This window comes from Schistocerca serialis, chromosome 8 (assembly GCF_023864345.2).
Source record: "Schistocerca serialis cubense isolate TAMUIC-IGC-003099 chromosome 8, iqSchSeri2.2, whole genome shotgun sequence".
In the NCBI taxonomy this organism is placed as follows: Eukaryota; Metazoa; Arthropoda; class Insecta; order Orthoptera; family Acrididae; genus Schistocerca; species Schistocerca serialis.
Genome location: NC_064645.1, coordinates 309,197,896 through 309,224,394, shown reverse-complemented (window position 1 = coordinate 309,224,394; position 26,499 = coordinate 309,197,896). Strand labels below are relative to the sequence as shown.

Genomic DNA, 26,499 nt, shown 5'->3' with positions numbered 1-26,499 from the left:
AGGAAGTACACCACATTCCTGCAAGAAACATTAGGTCTTTTATTGGAAGAAATACCGTTAACACAAGGAACAGAATGTGGTATCAACACGATGGGTGTCTGGCACATTTTTCGCTGATGGCTAGACATGAGTTGCAGAGACAATTCCCAAATAGTTGCATTGGACGCGGAGGAAGTGTGTCGTGGCCGGCTCGTTCGTCAGACTTGACGCCTCTCGATTTTTTCATGTGGGTATTCGTAAAAGACATTGTTTATAAAGACGTTCCAACTACACCTGAAGATATGCGAGAGAGAATTGTCAGAGCATGTGCTTCGATAAGTGCCCATGTGATAAGGAATACCACGCAGTCCATGATAAGAAGATTGCAGCACAGCATTGATACCAATGGTCATCACTTCGAACACCTTTTGTAAAGGGACGTTCATGCCACCTTTGCGACCTTGGTTAACCTCCAAAGACCTTATTGTTACACTTCATTGGATTCATCTCGATAGCCTCTATCAGAAAATAAGTAGCAAACTATAGCATCCCATTAAAAAAAAAATGGTAATCTTCATATCTCTGAAGCGACCCAACCTAGCAACAAAAAACCAACGTCATATTATGGCCCCTGTTGTCCCATGCAACTTTTGTCCCACAACCTTTTCAACTCCTATCATACTTTCGGAGTTATTCTAGGTGGCAGTAGTTAGTGACTCACCCTGTATATGATTTCAACGGGGTTTTGTTTTCAACCTTAGTTCACATCGCGAAATGCCACGTAGTGTAAGTACAAAAAGCGCATTTTGGAGAATCGCAGACTGGTAGAGTTGAGGGGAACAACGGATTTAACACTATTAACTATCCAAGAAAAATTCGAATACTTTATTACTTAACGTTCTGCTCAGCACACGTGACACCTTCTCGAATATTCTAGGAAAATTAGGTGATTCTCCAGCTTCTAGATGACGTAATAATAGAAGCTACTCCAAATAGAACCTCCAAATATTACGTCCTTGAAAAGCAAATTTTGCAATTTACAATAATTTTGAAATATAACTGACAACACGAAGTTAAAACAGGAATTCAGTAAGCCAATCACAAATAATGGAAAGAAACAATACGAAGTATCCATAACTCGAGATATTCCGATATTTTTACCACGTAACTAACTGCGACGTTTCGTAATCACCATTTAAATTATGGTTTGCGAGAAAACCGTAAATAGAGGTGTTCTTCCTTTGCTCCTTTACGGTTCAGAGCAGCCCTACCAGTTTACGACAGAAGTCTCCGTAATAACGCGTAGTTTGTGCAGCAGCTAGTATTCTTCTATGAGGACCGTGATGGGACGTAAAAACAAACAAACACACACACACACACACACACACACACACACACACACACACACACACACACAGACAGAGAGAGAGAGAGAGAGAGAGAGAGAGAGAGAGAGAGAGAGAGAGTGCTTTTAAAAGACTGATAATTAAAACAAAATGGCCTTTGAGGCCAATTTCTCAACTAGTTGCTCTGTCATTCATTTGATTGGTAATACGAGGCTGTACGTCATTTCCACATGCACACTAACATTATTACGTGGCAGTTCAATGAAAATAGCGGCAGTGAGTGCTTTTCGTTGTACCGTGTATTAAGCGCACTTACTACTCCATTTTACGGATGGAAAGCGGGGGAGATCGACTGCATTGCATTGTGTACACACAGGTAAGCTGTAATAAGCTTAATTCTCTCTTCACGACCCAGTGGAGCACTGTATGGGGAGATGCGCCATTCCGCACCAAAATGCGGTTCTTTTCACCATGTAAGTAAATTTTATGCAGTAACCGGTTCCCTCTCCATGTACTTGCAACATTTCTCTGACATAGCTGAGAGGTCATTCCACTCTTATTTCCGTGTGATCGACGTAATATGTCACCTGGAAAAGGCAGCTCAATTAATGTCATCTGCTCCCGATTACAGATTACGTGAGCTGGGCTGCTCATCTTAAGGTGCCTGAAATAATTTCCACGTTAGGTTTATTTTGCCCACCCTGTTTGGTTCCTTTCCACAGATATAATATTGTCGGTCAGAATGTACAATCGGCTTTGAATCAGTCTCTTTTGTTGTCATGTCAAAGCGTAAGAGCCATCCACTAGCCGGCCGGAGTGGCCGTGCGGTTGTAGGCGTTGCAGTCTAGAGCCGAGCGACCGCTACGGTCGCAGGTTCGAATCCTGCCTCGGTCATGGATGTATGTGATGTCCTTAGGTTAGTTAGGTTTAATTATTTCTAAGTTCTAGGCGACTGATGACCTCAGATGTTAAGTCGCATAGTGCTCAGAGCCATTTGAACCAACCATCCACTAGTTTTACCAAAGAAGTAGTTTTTACGTCCGCCTTTCCGTTAAGTAGACATCTACGTCTATACTGCGAAAGTCAACTTAAGATCTGAGATGGAAAGTACTTCTGATACCATTACAATCTGGCCACTCCATTGCTCCATTCGCGAATGGTCTGTGTCAAGAATTATCGTTCTTAGGCTTCTGTGTAAGGCACAATTTCTGTGCTATGATCAATTTTCGATACACATATGGTAGTAATTATGATTTGATGGTTGTAATTATTGTTATTATTATTAAGTGTAGCTCAATAAGGATCTCATGTTAGACGTAAGAAAGTCTCTCATCGTGCCAGTTGGCATAAATGTATTAATAAATACATCATTTAACTGCAGCAGGGTTTTCTCATCCCTGACAACTTTGCTCATGGCATACAGAACTAAAAACCTTCGTTCAAGGTTTTTTTTTTTTTTGTTTTAGCCTTTTGTCCCCACATCGAAGTCAGTACAGATAAATATTTGATTTTGACTTTTAAGAGAATTCATTTCTACTAACCTTCGACACATACACTGACGGAAAAAGAAATAGCAATACCAAAAAATAATTAATGTACAATAATAAAATTTCGAGAATACTTTTATCTAGGTAACATACAGTGCGAACATATTAATTGGATTAATTAAAAATAAATAAAAACATGAAATATCAGTCATTTATTTCATTCATGGATATTCAGTGTTCTACAGAGTAGTGACCAAGTAGCCCTTGTTAACAACCTAACAGAGCGTAATTTTTTCTAATAAGGACAATGATGGAGCAGACGTATTTTGACAAAGTTGAGAAAAACATTTTTAATACATAATTGTCATCTACTGTAATAAGAAAATCAATATTTAGTGGTACATCACTTGGTTTTACGACAGCGTCACACCGTGCCCGCATTGAGTCGAGCAGCTTTTGGAATGGATCCATCGCAATTTTATCTCATTTGTTTTCGAAAGCTTCAAAAAAAAGTGTCTTTGTTCGAATAATTTTTTATCCTTATTCTGCGATCCAACTCTTCCCACAGATATTCTAAAGATTCAAATCCGGTCTTTGACTTGGCCACTCCAAAACCTTGACTTTTCCGCGTTTTAAAAAATCAGTAACGCACTAGGACTTGTGCTCGGGATCGTCATCTTGTTTAATCTACCATTCAGCTGGCATGTGATGTTTAGCATATGGCAGCATTTGAGTCTTCAATACTTCTTCGTAAACGAACCGAACGATATTACCTTCAATTCGAAAGAGCGGTCAAGCTCTGGAGCGTGAAAAACATCCCCAAGCCATCACACTGTCACCTCCATATTCGGCAGTGGGAACTTCGTACCGAAGATCATATATTTTATTTACAGGACACCTAATGTACTTGATACCATCAGACGACATTAAATTAAATTTGCTCTCATCACTCCACAGTATTTTAGACCAGTCTGAACCTGACCATGATCTGTGCCGTATTCCAAACGCAAGTCGTGCTTTCGTGTTTTTCGTAGATACCAAAGGCTTTTTCGTCTGTCTTCGTCCGTGTACTCCAAAGAGTTTCAAGCATCGTTTGACAGTGGAAACGTGAATATCGACGGTATATTTTTCTTTCAATTCTCTTTGCATCATTACAGCCGACTCGCAATAACTTTGTTCATGATATGATCGACTTTAGGATACGTTTTTTTCTTTTTTTTTTTGTACGTCCACTTCGAGGCTTATTTTCGACAGTCTTTCATTTATTACACAACTTTTCCATGCAGTAAAGAGCTGACGAGACACTTTAAAAGCCGGCCGGGGTGGCCGAACGGTTCTAGTCGCTACAGTCTGGAACCACGCCACCGCTACGGTCGCAGGTTCGAATCCTGCCACGGGCGTGGATGTGTGTGATGTCCTTAGGTTAATTAGGTATAAGTAGTTCTAAGTTTTAGGGGACTGATGGCCTCAGAAGTTAAGTCCCAAAGTGCTCAGAGCCATTTGAAGCATTTGAAAACTTTAAAAATACGAGCAACTTCGGTTTGTTTCAGTCCTTGCTTTAGTGCACTTATCACGGAGTTTCAAAAGTCACTGGCATATTCCTTATGTTTGACATATTGAAATAATCACTGCAAGTAAATATCAGTAGAAGTCAGAAGTAAGAAGCAAGTAACGTCCACGAATTCACGGACCAAACTGCGTGTCGAAATACACACATCAATACACGCATCACCTCGGTTCCGAGAGTTCCGCAACCTGTACAGAAAATAGGAATAGAAATCAACATAAATATCATTTTCGCCCTTTTTATTTCTCATGAAAACCACACATTGCTTGTTGTACCCCCATACAGCGAGACCTTCATAGCCTGTGGTCCAGATTTCTGTACACACCGGCACCTCTAATACCCAGTAGCACGTCCTCTTGCATTGATGCATGCTTGTATTCGTCGTGCCATACTATCCACAAGTTCATCAAGGCACTGTTGGTCCGGATTGTCCCATTCCTCAACCGCAATTCGGCTCAGGTCCCTCAGAATGGTTGGTGGGTCACATCTTCCATAAACAGCCCTTTTCAGTCTATCCCAGCGCCCACATCTCGTGGTCGTGCGGTAGCGTTCTCGCTTCCCACGCCCGGGTTCCCGGGTTCGATTCCCGGCGGGGTCAGGGATTTTCTCTGCCTCGTGATGGCTGGGTGTTTTGTGCTGTCCTTAGGTTAGTTAGGTTTAAGTAGTTCTAAGTTCTAGGGGACTGATGACCATAGATGTTAAGTCCCATAGTGCTCAGAGCCATTTGAACCATTTAGTCTATCCCAGCCATGTGCGATAGGGTTCATATCTGGAGAACATGCAGGCCACTCTAGTCGAGCGATGTTGTTATCCTGAAGCAAGTCATTCACAAGATGTGGTTGCACTATCTGTCGGAGGATGGCATTCACGTATGGTACAGCCGTTACGGTGCCTTCCATGACCACCAGCGGCGTACGTCGGCCCCACATAATGCCACTCCAAAACAGAAGGGAACCTCCAACAGCATTTCACGTTTGCAATGACTTATCTTACGCTTACGTTAACCTACGAATTTGCAACAATAATCACTTAAATACACCTCGCTGGACAGTGTGTCAGGCGTTCAGCCAGACCGCATTGCCTCCAAACACGTCTGGTTGAAAGCGTATGCGACACTCATCGGTGAAGACAACGTGATGCCAAACCTCAGCGGTCCATTCGGCATGTTGTTGGGCCCATCTGTACCGCGTTGCATGGTGCCGTGGTTGCAAAGATGGGCCTCGCCATGGACGTCGGGAGTGAAGTTGGGCGCCATGCAGCCTATTGCGCACAGTTTAAGTCGTAACACGACGTCCTGTGGCTGCACGAAAAGTATTAATCAACACAGTGGCGTTGCTGTCAGGGTTCCTCCGAGCCATAATCCGTAGGTAGTTGTCATCCACTGCAGTAGCAGCCATTGGGCGGCCTGAACGAGGCATGTCATCCACGGTTCCTGTCTCTCTGTATCTCACCCATGTCCGCACAACATCGCTTTGGTTCACTCCGAGACGCCTGGACACTTCCCTTGTGGAGAGCCCTTCCTGGCACAAAGTAACAATGCGGACGCGATCAAACCGCGGTACTGACCGTCTAGGCATGTGTGAACTACGGACAACACGAGCCGTGTGCCTCCTTCCTGGAGGAATGACTGGAAGTGATCTGTTGTCTGCCCCCCTCCGTCTAATAGGCGCTGCTCATGCATGGTTGTCTACATCTCTGGGCGGGTTTAATGACATCTCTGAATAGTCAAAGGAACGGTGTCTGTGATACAGTATCCACAGTCAACGTCTATCTTCAGGAGTTTTGGGAACTGGGGTAGCGCAAAACATTTTTTTTTATGTGGGTACTTCTTAGATCGTTGAAAGTCGGATTCGTCGGGCAACACAAAGTATAAACAAACGAGTCGCAAACTGACACCTTTAAATAATCGCAGTTATACTGCTGTCCACTATATTCAAGACACTGTCCGATAGAGTTTTATGTTAATAGAAATAATAACAAATTCTATGTTGTCAGAATACTTTTGAGCGCTACTGAATTTAAGTGATTAATGTTGCAAATTCATAGGTTAACGTAAGCGCAAGATAAGCCATTTGTGGAGGCGCTGGAGTTGTCGTCCGATGATATTCCACACATGCTTGACTGGAGACCGATCTGGTGATCGCGAAGGCCAAGGTAACATGTTGTCATCACGTAGAGCAAGTTGGGTTAGAACAACGGCATGTGTGCCAACGTTATCCTGGTAGGATACACCCCCTGGAGTACTGTTCATCAAAAGGCAGCGCAATAGGTCGAAACACCCGATTGATGTATAATTTGCAGTCATGACTGTGGGATAAACATGAGAGTGCTCCTGATGTCATATGAAGATGCACCCCACACCATAGTTGCACGTGTAGGTCCAGTGTGTGTAGCACATAGACAGGTTGCTTGCAGAACCTCAACTGACCACGTTCTATCCAACACATTGCCATCAATGGCACGGAAACAGAACCAGATTTGACTAGAGAACACAACAGACCTCCACCCCGCCCCCCAATGAGCTCTAGCTTGGCACCACTGAAGTCGCAAATTGAATGTACCCTGCAGGGTAACTAGTTGGAGCTGTCCTGGAAATAACCGATTTGTAACAGTTTGTTGTGTCACAACGTTGCCGAATGTCGTTCAGATTGTTGCTGCTGGTGCTAAACGATGCTCCATACATGTTGGTCTTCCCTCTCAGAAGTGCCAGGTTGCAGCCCGGCGCTTGGTCATCTTGGGACTGTACATTCTAGTAACCACCATTGACAGCCGTCATGTACATTGGCTACATTCCGCCATGCCTTTCTTCAATATCACATAAGTAGCATTCAACTTTTCATAGTCCTATTACATGGCCTCATACAAACTCATTGACGTGCTGATAATAGCGTCTTTGTCGCCTTTAAGGCATTCTTGAATCAACTGACCATGTCTAATCTCAAAAGTAACTAACGCTGACAAACGTTACAACGTGTATTTCAGGCAATTCTGATCTGTGACGCGAAATTTCGGATGTAGAAGCACCCCTACCGACTTTCATTTATGTCACACAACTCCTTCTTAGAGCTGCGATGTTGTTTCGTCAGCGTATATTGAACACATCTCCCCTTTCGTTGCCCATTTCTCCTACCCCCTCTTTTTGGCGATATCAGCCTCCCTCTAATCATACCCTCTTCCCCTCTTTCACTGCATCTTCATCTCCCCCTCTTCTTATTCTACCTACCCATACCACTCTACACCTTACACATTCCTCATATCTCATGCTTCCCTTTTTTCTGTCCATTTTCTCCTCCCCTCGATCTGCCCATCCCTTACTCTGTCCACCTCAGTCTGTCCCCAGTTCATTCGCATATATAGTCCCTGCAGTACAGTTCAATAAGTAAGGCTGTAGCTACTCTCACAGCACACCTGTCATGCAGGTCAGGCTACATATGAGGGGCTTGGAAATCATTTATTTGCCACAGAAATACAGGCTGCCATGAAAAACGCAACAAAGAAGGCCAGTTTTACTCCAGCACAAAATGCCTACCATAAAGGGCAGCCTACATGTTGAGTTTCTTGCCCCTGATATGTAGGCTGTCCTGCAAAGTAGGTTGGTTTGGCAAGCTGATACTGTTCCCACACAACATGCCTGTCATGCTGGGCAAACCACTAGCCAGTGGCTGGAATAAACACATTTTGCCTCCTATCTCCACTTCTATTGGAGCTATGTGGTTATAAACGCCACAGTGATAATATTCATGATGCCTGCTGTTTCTGTGCCAAATTTACCTCATATAGATCCATGAGATCCCAAACATACACGCATACACTCCGCTTTATGTATTTATGTGTATAGAGGCAGTTCTGTAAATGTTAAGATTTTCAAAAAAGATACAAGAATCTCAGATGAATCCCTGTCTCTAACAACATTTATAGCATGTTATATTTTCATGCTGTGCTGACAAATCGAAGCCTACCCCCGTTACAGTGACATTTACAGGAAATTTACCAAGGCAAAACTCCACGATTTCGTCTTATGCAGCTGATATGTGCAATCATCTGACTACTAAGTTCTACCAGCTTTTGATGCTTACCTTTGCTCAATTATTTCTCATTTACAATCTGTAATATTATTGCTAATTGCAAATTCTTTGCGACAATAATACTCCATCTGCAATGCTGTCCACTCTATCCCTACCATATACATGATTTCACCTCTGATCTCCCACACTTTTCTGATCCTGATACAATGAAAGCATAATTACCTTAATTTTGGAACTATACTTTTGATCCTCCTGCAGTTAACTAAAATCAATAATCCTTTAAGCTTACGACCTGCAAAGACGAAAGCTCACCTTTGTGATTAATCTGTGTGGCTTACACTTTCTCAGATTATGGCTCGTAATTAGCCACCATGCCAATGGAGTGATTTCCTTATGCATTATCGGCGGTATCTTTGAGGACCACACACGGCACGCACGCACCGTTCACATCTCACCGGATGAAGACGTGTTAACCTAGGAGCAGGGATTTTGCGCCGCACCAGGACGATGGGGGCTTTGCGTCGGTACGGACGTAGAACTTATTTAAGTTGCACATTTGTGTTTCCCCAAGAAATGAAGCCGTCAGAGCATTAACTATTCAGTCTACCCGTGTTGTTAGGGAAAGGATGTTCAAGCAAAATGTTGTTAATTTAACCGAAGTGCTAAAATATTTTACAGTATTCACGGAGCGCGTGGGAGAAAATATAAGGAAACTGTTGGGTTTACTGACAGCGAAACGTATAATGGACGATGAGAAAGAGGATTATTTACTCCAGACTTATGAGAAGTGCAGAAAAACAGTTGGCAACACGTTTTTCACAGTTTCAATTACAATTTACCTTCCGTGGGAATGAAACGCACCTTAGCTTTTTAGCACTCTTTGTTACCATTTTGCTGACGAACTGTACCTGATGTGCAGAAATTGCTTCATTAAAACTTAATGTACAACGCATTAGATTCTTCCAGAACCAGTTTGTCCGTCACGTCTGACGTATAGCGCTGCCACACTACGCATTGCGATCTGTCGAAAAACATCTTCAGTGTGTTGTCACTGTTGAGAGGACGACGCACTACGCCGGCGCTTTAATACTGCGTGGCACAAAAGTCCTGCTCCTAGAAAAACGCAGTTTAAAGAGGCCTCCAGCGCGAGACACGGTCTGTCCAGTCTTCCAGTCGGTGCCGCTACGGACGCCATCGGTGGTCGCGGTCTCCGCTTCTAGACACAGCATGGAAATGTATTTTTTCGAGCGGCTTTTTTAAACGTTGCACATCAAGCTTCGGCCGAATACTCGCAGTAAGACAACTATATACTAGTTCGATGCTATTGACAGTGACTGAAGCTGTGATCAGTAGTCCTATACTGACAATTCACTGATATATGAGAACCACTGTGGGGAAGATAACAAAGAAATTTAAGTTATTTAGAACATACACTGTTTTAAATGTAGTGTAAATAAATATATTGATGTTAAACACTTGCAATAAATGTCTGTAGCGTTCTCCATCTCCTCCCTGGACACAACATTATAACCTAGAAATATATGTACCTCCTGCATGTACTCAGCTACTAGAGTAACTGCTGCTCGAGTGACTTATTCAGGGGCAACCCCTCTATTATTATCCTCGCGATAGCAGAAGTGAGGACATCCTCCTCCAAGAATGTCGCAGAATTGTCAAAGTATCTGCCTGAAGCTTTCAACTTGTGTCCAGGCCAGTGGACCGCGATCTGCTCTGCATGCAGTGCTGCAGATTGCGAGTTGTTGTTTCATCCTGTGTGTGAGGCTAGCTGCCTCACCAATTCAGCCAACCGTGTAAACCTAGCTATGTAAACTAAGCTTGGCTGTAGTATCCTGCCCACTCGTCCAATATAGGGTGGCTAGGAAACTGTTTTCTCTGACCGATATACAACAATTCAAGCAAATCATGTTTATGGAGTTTCTTACAGTAAGTTAAAATGACAATACTTAACTTTGTGTATTCACCCAGGTGTGTCGGATTTAAATGGTGACATGCAAACAACCAATGTCCTTTGATATATACAATTTCAATGCAATCAAAAGAATTCAGTCCATAAGTCACTGCTGTAGCGTTCGTATGACGCCTATGTTGTGACTGACAATCCACAATTTTTCAAAACACAACTTTTATTGATGAAAGTTCACAAGGCTGATGACTGTACGTACAGACGAAATGTAACAATAAGGAAAAAAGTCTCCTAATTGATGCAAAGAAAAGATCGCTTCTTATTTTCCACAAAGGTTCGTGGTAACTCACACTCACACTCACACTCACACTCACACTCACACTCACACACTAGTCACAGTCAAATATCGAGACGAAGACGTAATCTTCGACGGTTGCAGTTATCGAGGTCGGCATCCGGCGTGAAGTGAACTTTGGACCTGGTTCTAGCCCCTAAATAGCTGTCTCCAACCAATCAGATTTCGGCGAAGTGGTACTTCCTGTTGGCCGTGGCTCGAGCTCCCCCTGCAGGAAGTAGTTCTCGGAACGTCGGTTTCCATTATCTTGTGTGTAAATAGCCGGTGTTTACCCTTGTGCTTTTGTGTACGCCTTCCGGCATAGACAACCTCGTCCTCAGTGATGTTATAAGGGGTGGCCGGCCCGCAGGGGCTACCTTGGCTCCGGTATAACCGGCTAGTCTTCTACTCTTGCCGCAGCTAGGCGGCGCGGCGCTTATATTTTCTTCATGTAGATGTCGCTCCTGTCTTGCTGTCGTCTTAGTCAGAGTACTATTGACTGACGTCGTCTCACGGCCTTCTCTGATCTTCCGTTCTTCATCGTCGTGGCAGCGCTTGTCATTACGCCGGAACATCAGCGAAGACACACACTCTGCGATTGCAACCGAGTCTGCTTAGCGCCCTGGCTTCCCTCACCACTCCACTATTCCGAGCAGCTGTGAGTAAGGCGGCTAAATCCTGAAGCCTACACGAGCGAGGAACTCAGGAAGAAGAAAAGAGGCATTGATGCCGGCAGGAGGAGGCGGGGAGGCTCGACATCCCCCTACCCCGAGCCATGAAGGTGTTTAAAAAAAGTGGATTTAAAGTCGCTCATGTTAAAATATGGCAAATATTAGTTCTAATGGACATGAGATTAAATTTTCCTGTTGACCACTTCCAGTAACTGTTAGATTACAAAGTCAGGCAGCAGCAAGAAGTGGAACGAGGACTATAAGACGCCGACGCTACGCTGGGCATTGGCGCCCAACCTGTTATCGGTACACGTCGATACACTTTCAAGGAAGAAGGAAGGAAACTGGGTTTAACGTTCCGTCGAAATCGAGGTCACTAGAGACAGTGCACAAGCTCGTATAATGTGAAGGATGGGGAAGCGAACCGCCCTTCCCCTTTCAAAGGAATCATCCTGGCATTTGCCTGGAGCGATTTAGGGAAATCACGGAAAATCTAAATATGGATGGCCGGACGCGGGTTGGAAACCATCGTCCTCCAGAATGCAAGTCCAGTGTGGTAACCACTGCGGCACGTCGCTCGGTTGATACACTTCGTGTGGGCAGTCATCTTTTACGACTGCTACCAACTTCAGTGATCTCACAGCTGTAGCAACAAAGAGTGAAAATACGACTTCGGAAACCAACACCGTGTTTGAGAGAAGCCATAGAAATAACTTGAGACTCTAGAGAAGAACTGGAAATGGAGGTCAGGTGCTACAAAAATTTTGAGGAATGTTTTTTCAGAAAAATAAAATTGGGCAACAGCTGAACATCTCAGTCTACGCTCCGCAGGGGATAAAAATCCCAAAGGACAGACCGAACAACCTGATGCATGGCCCTGAAGAGAGGTACTGAGGGGTGGTCTTCATCTCATTTCTACATTCTACTATAACAAAGCTTGCACATCATAAGAAAGTGCTTTCAGGATTTTCTTAACTGATTTCGATTTCACCCAGTGAAGTATTCGTAATAGTGATGCATGGGGAGAGTTCAAGGCCTGTAGTTGAATAGTACAATGGAGTTTAGAATGTGAAGTTTAATTACATTTATGGGGAAGGAACTTAGCGAGGTTAATATGATATTAGTAAACTGCAGGGGCCCCATGATAAGGTCTCAAAATTACACTACTGGCCATTAAACATGCTACACCAAGAAGAAATGCAGATGATAAACGGGTATTCATTGCACAAATATATTATACTAAAACTAACATGTGATTACATTTTCACGCAATTCGGGTGCATAGATCCTGAGAAATCAGTACCCAGAACAACCACCTCTGGCCGTAATAACGCTATTGATACGCCTGGGCATTGAGTCAAACAGAGCTTGGATGGCGTGTACAGGTACAGCTGCCCCTGCAGCTTCAACACGATACCACAGTTCATCAAGAGTAGGGACTGGCGTATTGTGACGACCCAGTTGCTCGTCCACCATTTACCAGACGTTTTCAATTGGTGCGAGATCTGGAGAATGTGCTGGCCAGGGCAGCAGTCGAACATTTTCTGTATCCAGAAATGCCCGTACAGATCCTGCAATATGCGGTCGTGAATTATCCTGCTGAAATGTAAGGATCCGCAGGGATCGAAAGAGGGGTAGAGCCACGGGTCGTAACACATCTGAAATGTAACGTCCACTGTTCAAAGTGCCGTCAATGCGAACAAGAGGTGACCGAGACGTGTAACCAATGGCACCCCACACCATCACGCTGCGTGATACGCCAGTATGGCGATGACGAATACACGCTACCTATGTGTGTTCACCGCGATGTCGCCAAACACCGACGCCACCATCAAAATGCTGTAAGCAGACCTGGATCCATCCGAAAAAATGACGTTTTGCCATTCGTGAACCCAGGTTCGTCGTTGAGTCCTGTCTGTGATGTAACGTTAAGAGTAACCGCAGCCATGGTCTCCGAGCTGATAGTCCATGCTGCTGCAAACGTCGTCGAACTGTTCGTGCAGATGGTTGTTGTCTTGTAAACGTTCCCATCTGTTGACTCAGGGATCGAGACGTGGCTGCACGATCCGTTACAGCCATGCGGATAAGATGCCTGTCATCTCGACTGCTAGTGATACGAGGTCGTTGGGATCCAGCACGACGTTCCGTATTACATACCCTCCTGAACCCACCGATTCCATATGCTGCTAACAGTCATTGGTTCTCGACCAACGCGAGCAGCAATGTTGCGATACGATAAACCGCAATCGTGATAGGCTACAATCCGACCTTTATAATAGTCGGAAACGTGATGGTACTCCTTTCTCCTCCTTACACGAGGCATCACATCAACGTTTCACCAGGCAACGCCGGTCAACTGCTGTTTGTGTATGAGAAATCGGTTGGAAACTTTCCTCATGTCAGCACGTTGTAGGTGTCGCCACCGGTGCCAACCTTATGTGAATGCTCTGAAAAGCTCATCATTTGCATATCACAGCATCTTTTTCCTGTCGGTTAAATGTCGCGTCTCTAGCACGTCATCTTCGTGGTGTAGCAGTTTTAATGGCCAGTAGTGTAGTATCGCTTATAGAACGTTATAAGGCCCAAATAGTATTAGGAACAGAAAGTTGGCTGAAACCGAAAATGAATAGCAATGGAATCCTAAATTCAGAATATTTATCGTGAGGACAGGTTAATCGTCAATGTTAGCGGTGTAATAATTGTAGCTAGGAATTCGATGATACAAGCGAGGTTATCATGGATTGTCGATGTGAATTAATATGGATGAAGTTTAGTACCTAAGATGTTTAAAAAATGGTAATTGGATGCTTTTATAGACCACTTACGTCAGGAGCCATAATGTAGATAGCTTCAGAGAGAACTTGTAAAATTTCTTGAACATGTTTTCTGATCATGCCGTTGTATGCAAGTTGGTTCAACTTGCCAGATATAAATTGGGAGAGTCATACTATCAAAACTGATGGCAGAGAAAGGGATTCGTGTGAAATTATTCTGAATGTCTTGGGAGAAAATTGCTTCGTGCAGATAGTTACAGAACCAATCCCGAGCGGTCTAAGGCGCTGCAGTCATGGACTGTGCTGCTGGTCCCGGCGGAGGTTCGAGTCCTCCCTCGGGCATGTGTGTGTGTGTGTGTGTGTGTGTGTGTGTGTGTGTGTGTGTGTGTGTGTGTGTGTGTCTGTGTGTGCGTGTGCGTGTGTGTGTCCTTAGGATACTTTAGGTTAAGTAGTGTGTAAGTTTAGGGACTGATGACCTTGGCAGTTAAGTCCCATAAGATTTCACACACAATTGAACAGAACCAATTCATGAAGGTAACTTCTTACACCCCTATAAAAAAAACGTGCTCGAACTTCTCCAATCAGTTAACGTAGAAGAGTGCATAAGCAACAGTCATAAGGCTGTGATAGCATCTGTGAGTACGCGAGTACGGGTACCAGGTAAGACTGATAGGAGGAAGAGAGAGAGGGAGAGAGAGAGAGACAGACAGACAGAGAGAGAAGATCCACCGACGTGTGGCGCGGTTCGTTACAGGATCGTTCAGGGCAGTGCTCAAATGACTTTAGTGGCAGACGCTACAAGAGAGGTTGTGCATCAAGGAAAGGTATACTATTGAAATTTCGAGAGAGCACTTCCCGGAAAGAGTTTCACACACGTCTCTCTCAATTTTTCAGAACAAAGTACATTCGAGAATTAGAGCTAATAGAGAAGCTTACCGATAGTAATTTTTCCAACGCACCATTCGTGGATGCAATAGGAAAGGGGGTGGGGGGGGGGACAGTTCCTGGTACCATAAGTAACCTCCACCACACATCATCAGGTGGCTTGCGGAGTGTTGATGTAGAGTAGAGACGTATACGCAGGTGTAGATCTGCCGTGGAAGTACAACAGTTATGCAACGAAGACATGTATCCAAATATGAACAACCTTCTGAAGATACAGGTCGCACTTCCTGAAGCTACAGCCACAGCAGACAGGTCATTATGCGCTTTAAAGATAATCGAAACAGCCTGAGGAATTCAACAGGACAGGCAAGTTTGCAGGTTTATTATCTCACATTAAATCTTATAACAATTATTAGATTATCACTTATTAATGTTTACAAGTTCAAAAAGTAAAATATGTATGCTGCTCTATCAGTTGAATTAGATTGATAACTTTGTTTTAGCCTTTCAAAGATGACTAAATGTATTAACCTTCTTATCCATTCGTCGTTCAGTATGCAGGACACCATTCCAAGTGATATACAACCTCGATAAGAGAAAGAAGAAACTGGATATGTCGTTATAGGAAATACGATTATCACTTACCGGTACCTTCGTTTTACATTTAATTACTTTGAGCCGTGATTTATTTATTCATGTGTAGAGCAATATTTTTGTATGAATATCGTCAATATTTCGCACTATGCTTTTTTTTTATATTTAATCCTAAGACTTTAAGAATCACTAACGCTCAGGTTGACTTTTAATGAGTTGCATACCATGTTTCGTAAAGTACTTTCTTTTCAGATTAACTATGCTGGGAAAGACAGCATCTGGCGTGGACTGTTACATAACATGCAGTTTATAGACGCTAAATGCTCGCGATTTACGCCAACATCAATTTGAGGCGCAATTTTTCTGATATAGCGTTTTCATCTCCAGTCATTTGTATTTGTGACGACTCAATCCCTTCACGTTTTAGAGGCGGTTTGAACAGCCGCCGAACGGCTCCGCCACCAGATAATACAGGCTCGCCACAGCAACTGAGGGGGCGGCGCTTCGAGGACCGCTCCAGAGACTCATCTCTTCGATCTTAAATCTTCCCTGTGGAGCGCCCAGCAAGACACACCGGTGGCCCGTGGAAAGAGAGCAGTACGTGCTTCGACCAGCCGGCGAGTTGCTCTTACTAACCAAATCTGCCACCAGCATACTGTCTTGACTCGGTGTGGGCCCAATTTGGCTTGCGTGAAATGGAGATCAAGTTTATTATGTTCACGGCTTGGTAGGAACTTGTTAAGAGTAGAGGCATTCGGTTATGGACGTCCTGTAAACTTCACTATTGATAACTTTAAACGTCAGCCCGCATCTCGTGGTCGTGCGGTAGCGTTCTCGCTTCCCACGCTCGGGTTCCCGGGTTCGATTCCCGGCGGGGTCAGGTTCAAATGGCTCTGAGCACTATGGGACTCAACTGCTGTGGTCATAAGTCCCCTAGAACTTAGAACTACTTAAACCTAACTAACCTAAGGACATCACACACATCCATGCCCGAGGCAGGATTCGAACCTGCGACCGTAGCGGTCGTGCGGTTCCAGACTGTAGCGCCTTTAACCGCTCGGCCACTCCGGCCGGCGGCGGGGTCAGGGATTTTCTCTGCCTCGTGATGGCTGGGTGTTGTGTGATGTCCTTAGGTTAGTTATGTTTAAGTAGTTCTAAGTTCTAGGGGACTGATGACCTTAGATGTTAAGTCCCATAGTGCTCAGAGCCATTTGAACCATTTTTTTTTAAACGCCATCGTGTCCTTTATTTGGCGCTTCAGCCCGGAACCGCGCGACTGCTACGGTCGCAGGTTCAAATCCGGCTTCGGGCGTGGATGTGTGTGATGTCCTTACGTTGGTTAGGTTTACGTAGTTCTAAGTTCTAGGGGACTGATGACCTCAGATGTTAAGTCCCATAGTGCTCAGAGCCATTTGAACCATTTTGTCCTTTATTTGCTCAGATGTTTCCTATTCATTACTGCCTAGTTGTTGTAAGTTCCACGTTAACTTAAGACGCCACTTGAATAGCAGTAATTGTGTTTATTTCGAAGCCCATCAGTGATAATTGGTACCCATAATTACTGCTAATTTTCTTTGTGTGGTCCTATTTTGACTATACTGTGTCTCTTAAAACCTCTGCCGATTGCTGTTTGAGGTTAACTTTCTTTGGAACGATTCATCTGTGTAATATGTGTTACAGAACTGTTTAAAACAACTAAATGAAAATGATGCCATAGATTTGAAGTTTTTGGATATTTTAAGTGTGCCTTTGGCAGCTGGCTAATGTGAGGATCAAATTTCGTAGTTTATTGTCTAACAAATTCTGTTGTGTATATTATTTTAATGACTGTGTATTGAGATTACTAGAAGCTAAGTATTGTATTGGAATGTTAACTTGGGCTTGGAGAGGTGGGGGATGCTGGTGGAAGGAGCCTCTTGATAATGATTTGTCACTTATGATTTTATGTGATTAATGTAAATATTTCCTGAATGTTGTTGCATACCCCACAACCTGGCACCACCACTCCTAACACCAAAGCATTAGAATTTTCAATAGAAGCAACCAGTGCCCCTACTCCAAACATTGAAACGGCTTATATTAGTTCAGCTGCTGATATTTTGCGATACTGATCTGAACGAACATCTCGTACTTCAGGACCAGCCATAGCGTGGCAAACCGCAAACGAGCCCAGTGTGCGGGCTACTTGCGGGTTGAAGCTCAGCCTGTCTCTGCTTTGCTCGGTCGACATACGTGACACGCTGTTCCTTACGTCAGGCACGGAGAACATGAAGAAACTGGTGGTACGAATATTGAAATTTCTGAAGTCGCACGTATTATTCTGCTGTCAGTTGCAACAGTTTTCGCTATAATTGAATGAAGAGTACGGAGACTTTATATATTAATGCAAAGTACGTTGGTTAAGTCAACCGGCGGAACGATTTTCGATTTAAAACTCACTATTGTTGAATCTATGAAAGAAAAACAGCAGCAGGAACGAAAATTAGAGCGTGCGAAAGGAATTGTTGACCTCGCATTTTAAATGGACTTGACTGCACACGCCGTAAGCCACTGCAAGGTGAGATGACTTATTTCTCATTTGGTAGGGATTTATTTAAACAGAAAATCGTCTCGTAAAAGGGACAAATTCTGAGAAACACAGTTCGGTTCCGTAAGCACACTGGCATCAAAGAAAACACGCGGTGTTCAAATGGCTCTGAGCACTATTGGACCTAACATCTGAGGTCATCAGTCCCCTAGAACTTAGAACTACTTAAACCTAACTAACCTAAGGACATCACACACATCCATGCCCGAGGCACGATTCGAACCTGCGACCGTAGCGGTCGCGCAGCTCCAGACTGAAGCGCCTAGAACCGCTAAGCCACCGCGGCCGGCAACATGCGGTGTGAACAATTCATTAACGACTTGAAAGAATTACATGACCAGCAATCATTTTTTGACAAATATTTTCAGTGTACAGGCATCGGTTTTACTGTTTTAGTATTAGTTCGATGTCTTACATCTTACAATTAAACCAAATTTGTGCTGCGGCATACAGAGCATACGGTACAGAAACTTTCTGCGGAAAAAAATATGCAGTTAGCTGTGGAGGCTAAAATCCCTTAAAACGACCACGATTATATTGCAAGAGAATGTGACAGGTTGATGCTAGAGGGAAATCGACTTTTTAGTATGCCTTCTAATATTGAATCGGAGGAATATGTTCGTGAATTACTGATGCCAATTTAATAAAGTTTCACTTCTTATCGGTGTATGGCAACAGCTCCTGAACATTGAGAGCCTAGTGAGAAATTCGCCAAATTACTTTAGTTCCAACGGACGTCGCTAACACCGCAGACATCGACACGATCTCTTACAACATGATAGTCAGATGTCCCTGAGGATTACAGTGGTGGTAACCGTCGAGAGATCGAATTTTTGTTCAGATTTTATCCGGAAAGAATACTGAAAGTGTACCAGAATTCTGGAGCAAAAGTACGCCGCATGGCCCAGTGCATGCAGCCGTTTCTCTCCACACGGCGAACAACGAGAACGAGACTTGGTTGGGTTCCAGTTGCCACTCCACAAGTGAGGCACGTGTGTGCGCCTCCCGCCTCCTCTTAATTCAGCTCAACGTCAGAGTTCACCGGTAATCAGGGCTCGCTAAATTGTCTCCGTGTTGCCGGGGCAGTAACACGGTGGGAACAAAACGTAAGTTCTCTCAAGTTTCGCGTTTCCGTTTCTCAACCGAGAGGCCGAGCGCGTGAAAGGTCGGCTTCTCGACACCTCTGTTAAAGCTGTCGGACAAGGCAAGTTCTAGGGACGCAGGCCGCGTCTTGCCGAAGTAACCAGGAGAGTTGGAAATTCAACACACTGTGGGCAGAGCTCGCCAAATCCCCGGGCCGCGAAATTCAGGAGTACGGCTGTGACGTTTTGGTTCACGCTGTGTATACGTACTCATAACTTTCGTTGGACTTAGTGCCTCTGTTTGGAACGATGTAGACTGTTGAATGCAAAATCTCAGAATAGTGCCACCTCCTAGTTTATTGATTCTGAAAGGAGAATCTGTAAGACATATGAAGGGCTTATTTCAATAGTGGCACAAGTCCATTACCTCCACTTTTCTGCCTATAATGCTGCTGAAATTAAAGATCCAAACAAACAGAAAGAAAGGTTCATCTCTAGCAAGAAGCCATATGCATGAATATTTCTGGTCTCTCAACTGCAGATTTTTCAGCGCTCATTTAACTTTAGGACTCTGTATCTCAGAATGAACAAAAATGGACTTTTACCACTATTGAAATGAGCCCTTCATATATTAAAGAGTAAATCGCGGCTGGGACGTTAACAGTACTAATAAAATTACTTTTTGGATAAGTAAGTTTGGCACTTTCCTCTCCAGATTCCAAAGCACGAGTGACAGGCATGAGCTGAAACAGTAAACAGTAAAAAAAAAAAAACTGCATTTGCATCTCTGACGTCAGGCAGGCGTGTATTCTAGGAGGAGGAGATTAGTATTTAACGACCCGTCGGCAACTCTGTCATTAGAAACGGGCACAAGATCGGATTAGGAAAGGACTGGGAAGGAAATCGGTCGTGTCCTTTGAAAGGGACAATCCCGGCATTTCTCTGTAGTGATCTAGGGATTTAATGAAAACTAAACTCCTCCCGAACAGGCGATGAACGCCCAATGTACCGACCGGTCGCCGTGTCATCCTCAGCCTATAGGCGTAACTGGATGCGGATATGAAGTGGCATGTGGTCAGCACACCGCTCTCCCTGCCGTATGTCAGTTCCTGAGACCGGAGCCGCTACTTATCAGTCAACGAGCTACTCAGTTTGCCTAACAACGGCTGAGTGCGCCCCGCTTGCCGACAGCACTCGGCAGACCGGATGGTCACCCATCCAAGTCCTAGCCCAGCCCGACAGCGCTTAACTTCGGTGATCTTACGGGAACCGGTGTTACCACTGCGACAAGGCTGTTTTCTTAGGGATGTAATGGAAAATGTAAATAGGGATGGCCGGAAGTGGGGCTGAACTGTCGTCCTCCCGACTACGAGTCCAGTTTGCTAATCATTGCGGCGTGTATCCAAAGGGTGGGGTGAGATGTCATGCCGGTCTCCAAACACCCTCACTCATTTTCCCTTGGAACAGCAAGATCGGTCACAGAGCCTACTGGTGATAGATCGTCTGAAATCGGCGAGGTTACTGGTGGAGACACGCACGTCCATCATATCTCGATGCAGGTACTGCATTTTCTCCAGACGATGAGTTAATGGTCGAGTAATAGCGAGCGGAGTGTTTGAAGGGATGTAATTTTTAATTCTAGTAATTTCCTTTGTTCCTTTCTTCGTAGTAGAGGACCAGTCTTACAGAATTTTTTCAAAGAAATTTCCGCCATTTGACTGTTAATTTAATTTTTGTTCCACAATCATGATATCGGGTTTGTAGTCAAATGGTTCAAATCGCTCTGAGCACTATGCGACTTAACTTCTGAGGTCATCAGTCCCCTAGACTTAGAACTACTTAAACCTAACTAACCTAAGGACATCACACACATCCATGCCCGAGGCAGGATTCGAACCTGCGACCGTAGCGGTCGCTCGGCTCCAGACGGTAGCGACTAGAACCGCACGGCGTTTGTAGTCATTCTCAAGGCATGTTGAAATAAAATATGTCTATGTCTGTGACGATGACATGTCACAGACAGGTCAACAATATTTTCAGTTATCATCCATCTGTACCGTTTGCATATTACAATTGTTTTACACTCGCGTACCGCACTAAACAGTGACACTTACATTTGACAAAGTCTAAACAGTGCCACAATTTAACAGATAAAGCATATTCTATCATTGTCAGCGGACTGTACGCTCGACACGCAACCGCTCAACTCTGCCATCCCTTTCCAACCGCATCTTTGTTACCTAGACGCATGATAGGAAAGTGCTTCCTTGTGTTTAGAGCTTTGGGCTAATCAGACCCCTCCGTCTTGTGGCCTATGGTCCTGTGTTTCCACTGGGAGGTTAGAACCAAGGATTGTTAGTTACTGCAACATCCATTTACAGCCGCACACTCTGGGTGAACAGACCCTGACCAGGAAGCCGCCCACTCTGGATGCCGTTATTCAACCTAGTGCTGGACAAAGAAATGAGGGAGTGGGAAAAACAACTGAACACTCAAGGTCACTGGAAACCAACAAGACTAGGAAGATGCCGCGACAAAATAGAAATATAAAACCTAGCTTTCGCAGATAACCCAGCCTTACTATCAGACAATGACGCAACAGCAACCAAACAAATAGAGGCACTAAAAGAATGCGTTGAAAAAGTCGGACTGCAAATCTCTTTCGAGAAGTCTGAATTTTTCTCCACGAAATGAAACATAACAAAATTAGACACAAAATTCGGCAAAATAAACAGAGTTGCACACTTCAAGTATCTATTTGAAATCCTTGAACCTACAGGAGGAGAAAAGATCACACAGAAGGCTCGACTACAAAAAATGAAGAGAGTGTTCGACAAGAACAGCACTTATGTAATAGAAAATGCATGTTCATTCACACAAAAGTCAGACACTACAACACAGTAATCAAGCCTGAAATACCGTATGCAAGTGAGGCACTAACACTCCATTCAAAAAGTGACACGGAAAGCATACTGAAGGAAGAAAGGAAAATTCTCGGCCCAAAGCTGACAGAAGAGGTATACAGATTACACTCTCGGGAAACCACAGAGAAGATGTCAAACATAGCAGCAGATGTCAGAAAAAGAAGGTTGAAGTTCTATGGGCACATCATCAGGCTATCACCAAAACGACTGACCAAGAGAATACCAACATATGTCAGATCAACAATACCATGGATCACACAAGTCAAACTGGACCTAGAAGCAGCAGAAATTGATCCAATAGAAACTGAAGACAGAAATGTATACAGGGACAAGATACACAAGTGGAATGTGAAGTCAGAGAATGAAGTTCCAAAGAAACCAGGGACAAAGTGTACTGAAGATACAAAGAGACTCCATAGAGAAAAAAGGGGAGAATCGTGGAAGATCAGAAAGAACGCTCAAATGAGGCAGAATGCTTTGCGTGATCCTAAGGGTCTCGAAGCAAATAATAACAATAATAGATATTGCCTTGTAGGGTCGACCAATGGCCGTCTCCAGAGCTGATTGAGACAATGTCACGTCACCATGGACGCTACCCAAGGCACTCTGTCCTCCAGTTTATTTACCCCCTCTCTCTCTATCCTTTTCTGCCTCACACAATCCAGTGGCAACATATTACCCAACACTGCGTAATTTTTGGTGTCATCTACTGAGTACCCCTTAGTAACACAGTCATTAACCCCCCCCCCCCCAAAAAAAAATTACTATAGGTATAGATTGATGAGCCAAAACGTTATGACCACTGTCCACCGCGCAGTTGGATGCGGCCCGGCGGCGCTGCGGGCACGTGACGCGGTAACAAAAGTATGTGAGAGAAGCAGACACTGACAGGAGATCACGATAGCAAGTATATGTGAGCTGGTGCGTTTCTGGCGCCAGTTTCCATCGATTGTCATTTTGATCTTTGAGTCGACTTCGATGCTTATTTGTCTTCTTCACATCTTTGGCCGCGGGATTTAACGGCAGCGTGTGCGGTCTACCAGGGGCGGGTGCGGGTATCCGCGGTGTGAGGTGGAGTGATGTCAGACTGTGTACGTATGTAGCAAGCCGAGAGGCCGAGTCGGCATCACGAAGGAGCGTGGCCAGCCGCTACGACGTGTTTAATCGTGCAAGGCAAATCCATTGCCCATGGTGATGCGGTTTTCCTGGAGATTGGAAGGACAAGTTCCGTCGAGTCTGTTACAAGCTACACAGGCCGAATGAACTGGAGTCGTCGCGTTGGTTCGGTGGGTTGTGTGCATCTTAACTGAATATTCCACTGTACTAAGACAATTTGAGACTGTTCTAGTTGTTCAACACTCAATTCGGTGTCGTGCTTTGATACCTAGACGGCAGTTAAGGAAGTGTAGCTACACCCAACAGACACGAAGTATGGCTAAATACGTATCTAGAAGTGCAACAAGTAGTAAGTAGTGCGTAAGTTGGTGTCTGGCGTTCCAAGTCACACCGGGATATTTCTCCCGTTCTACCTTGTAGTTCATTATTGTAGTCGGGCGTTTAAATGTGCGCCGAGATAATTGTGTGTCTTTAACTTCTAGGCCATTACTGTATTGGTGGTTTTAAGCAATTGGTTCTTCAAATTTCAAGGGCCGTGACTGGCCAAGAAACTCATGGAGGGTAATTCTGCTTGCATTTAGTTGTGACGTATATCATTGAAAGTTATTGATCTCTTGATAAGATTGTGTATCTCTTGCCTCAGAATATTGTCTGCCGCTGATGTGTTTTATGTTGCGGATCATTGGCAGTGGTCGATGCGAGCAAACCATGAGCCGAGTACCACAGTGCCAGAGTGATGTTAGAGGCCCTGCCAACCCCCCCCCCCCCCCCCCCTCCCGCGCCGCCCTTGCATATCTGGTTATGTGGTTACTGTTTTGTGATTCCATCCTTCCGGTGAAAAGTTATGGTGTCTGAAGTTTTAACTGCAGTGCAAAGTTGAGTACATTTCTATTTCATTTTCTGCCTCGTGGATCACTTGTATTGGTTAAAATCCATTGGTATTCTCGCGCCAGTCTGATTAATATACAGAATTGAAGGGCTCTCGGATGCCCACTGTGTCCGAGCGATTCTAGGGGCTTCAGTCTGGAACCGCGCGACCGCTACGGTCGCAGGTTCGAATCCTGCCTTGGGCATGGATGTGTGTGATCTCCTTAAGTTAGTTAGGTTTAAGTAGGTTTAAGTCTAGGGGACTGATGGCCTCAGATGTCAAGCCCCATAGTGCTCACAGCCATTTGAACCTTTTTTTGTTCTCGAAGCAGCCTCATTTTAGGGGCTATTCGTCATATTGTTCTGTTCTAGTAGCAATGGTTTACTGAATATTTTTCATTAATCAACATGGTTAACCAAACTTTAAAAAAATGTTTGGTGAAATTAATGCACCTTCTTAGTTGTGGAAGTGGTTCTTGTTTTTACTAATAAAGCTTTTATGAAATTGTTCTATTTAAGGAAAGTTGACTAGCCAAATGTTGCAAGATCTGTGTATTGGACTTAATGTATTTTCTTTGCGGTGGATGTAATTAGAGTTCTGATAGGAATCGTGTGGACATTAGTTTCATTTAAGTAAAGAAATTTACCTGAGTTAGTACACATCCAATTTTTCAGGTTTTATGGGCATTGTTCTACTTAAAGAAATTTGTTTATGTCATTTGTTAAAGTTATGTAGCTTTATAAGGCAGTCGCCTTTGTATTATTGTTATGATTGGAATTTGATAAAAGCTTTATGATTTGTAATAAAGAATTATGTAGCAACTACAACAGATTACTCCTGCGATATTTCGGCGTGTCCTTGAGATCCACATACCAGTATGAGCTGCAAATGGGACAGTACATTTAAACAAGCGACTTTAATAAATGGCAGATTATTATTACACAGATCCTGTGAAAGAGAATTTTGAAAATTGCGAGTATGGTCGAATGTCACGTGCTACTCTCGTGGACATCTACAGAAAGAGGTAGAAGGATAGTGAAACTACCACTAGGTGACCCTTCACAGAACACTGGTTTCGCAGGCTTGTCTGCTCTATAAAGTAGGGTAGATGATGGTCTGCCGAAAGAGCACAAAGCTGGTGCTCGTTTAAGTGTTCCTGTACACACCGTTCATCATGCATTGCAGAATATGGAGCCTTGCATCAGACCACCACTACGTTTTCGCATGTTTCCCCAAAGATATCGTCAATTACTTTTGCAGTGGGCACGGGATTCGACCGTCTGTCAATGGAAACGTGTCGGCACTTCGCGTGAATCACATTTGTGCTTCACTAGTTTGATGGTCGTCTCCACAAACGCCGTTATGGAGGTGAACAGCGGTCCAAACGTGCATCATGCCACGCTCGCAGGCTGGTGGGAGCAGTATTATGTTGTCGGAGAGGTTCTCCTACGCTACCACGGGAACCGGGGTAGTAATCCACGACACGCTGATACCTGCGAACCACCTGCATCCCTTCATGTTTTGTGTCTACCCAGAGGGCGACGTCATCTTTCAGCAGTATAATTGTCCGTGTCTCCGAGCCAGAACTGTGCTACAGTGGTTTGAGGAACGATATAGTGAACTCACGTTGATGTCTCGGGGACTAGATTCGCCTGATGTAAATCCTTTGAAACCCGTCTTGGTCACTATCAGATGCCGTCACCGCGTACGCAAATCAACAGCCCGTTTTCTATACGAACTACATGACCTCTACGTAGACATCTAATGCCACATACCTCCACAAACTTATCAACAAATTGTCGGATCCCTGATTTCGTTCCGAAGACAGACAAACAAGCTAGTAAACAGGTGGTCAAAATGTTTTGGCTCACCAGTGTACATTTTTTGCATACATGAATTTACAACTTTCTTAGATAATTTTCAGAAAGCAAAGTAGCATGAACACCTTATGAAAATGGGAAGAGATTGTAGAAAATTAAAAGCTTTGCTTAGCACAGAACTCTCTCTAATTGCACGCTTGAGGGCCAGCCCACATGGATGCGTTTATAGGTTTACTGCCTTGAGAGACCATTACAGCTGGTTAAAGACGCGCACTAACTGGCTATCTATACCTACTGCCATCAACAGATCCAGTATGGTTCTTGAGTCAACTGTTATCCACCCTTACCTAGAGGACTGAATCCTATATCCGTGCCTGCCCTAATGGCGTGTGAGCATCCAGAGCCCATATTCAATATTTTTGTTCGCACCGCCTATAGTAAGCAACGAAAAGTGATGCTATGAACAGCAGTAATGTTTCGAATTCTTTTCACGTTATTTGCGTTTCATTATGTTAA

General features: G+C 44.1%; 1 pseudogene; it reads right to left on the bottom strand.

Annotated features, from left to right (window-relative positions):
• Window positions 1–20,437: 20,437 nt before the first annotated feature.
• Window positions 20,438–20,555, bottom strand: LOC126417364 (5S ribosomal RNA; annotated as a pseudogene).
• Window positions 20,556–26,499: the final 5,944 nt, after the last annotated feature.